Source organism: Atta colombica, unplaced genomic scaffold (genome assembly GCF_001594045.1).
Source record: "Atta colombica isolate Treedump-2 unplaced genomic scaffold, Acol1.0 scaffold12, whole genome shotgun sequence".
In the NCBI taxonomy this organism is placed as follows: Eukaryota; Metazoa; Arthropoda; class Insecta; order Hymenoptera; family Formicidae; genus Atta; species Atta colombica.
Window position 1 is genome coordinate 4,589,677 of NW_017259206.1, and position 1,045 is coordinate 4,590,721.

A 1,045-nucleotide genomic window follows, 5' to 3' on the forward strand; every position below is an offset into this window, starting at 1 on the left:
TCAAGCTGCAATGTATAATAATAAGAGAAGAAACGAAAAAAGAGAAAGAGAAGGTCTATTTTAATGTACTTAATTATTACTTATTGATCGTGCATAATAATAGATCATTATGTATGACCGCAATATGACGATAATTAATTATTTGAAAGTGATAAAAATTGCATAAGTTACTCATGTCTTGACTGATACACTGTTAGATATTAAAGGAGCAATAATATATTATTATAGAGAAATACACAGGTAATAATTATTTTATGCAAGTGATGATTACTTATTCCAAGTAATTCAAAAATTCATCCGCAAGTCTATTATAAGTATCAGAAGCATTAAATTTTGTTAAAATATATTCTAAGTCCTAATAAGTTTAATACTTAATCAAGTTTATTAAATTAAAACAAATTCGAGTTGCTTATTACGAAAAGTTCGTTTCTTCAATCAATATTCAAAAAGAAATAAATTCTTGTTTTGAGTACATAATATATAATAAGTTTTTTCTAAAATTTTATAATAAGTATATTTTAAGATTTTTATCAAAAAAATATTCTTTGTTAAAGATAAACGAGAGTAACTTAAAAGAGAGAAAATAAATTGAGTAATCACTTTTCCTAGCAGTAAATTGATATTTTTTTTGTGTGTCGACAAACTATATTCCCAAATCCCGATCCTTTGAGAATAACATTGTGTGTTATTATTAATTTCCATGTGTAAATCAATCTATTTCTATAATTAATTTCCAAATAAACAACATCCATATTAATATGTGTACTTAGTAAATAATAAACTAAATTCGAGTCAAGTTTAATTTGTTTTCTTGAATAAATTATTTATTCAAGAAACTCCATTGTTTAATTAAATTAGCGACATATTAAATATTAAATAGGAACAATGACGAAATGATTAAAAATAATTCAAATTGACTATAATTTGCCATTATAAATTTAATAATGTAGTTTAGTGTAGTTTATTCAGTTCATTGTCATTTAATAAAAGAGAATATATTTATTTGATGGTAATTTCTATACGATTTACAAAATTATTATTGAGA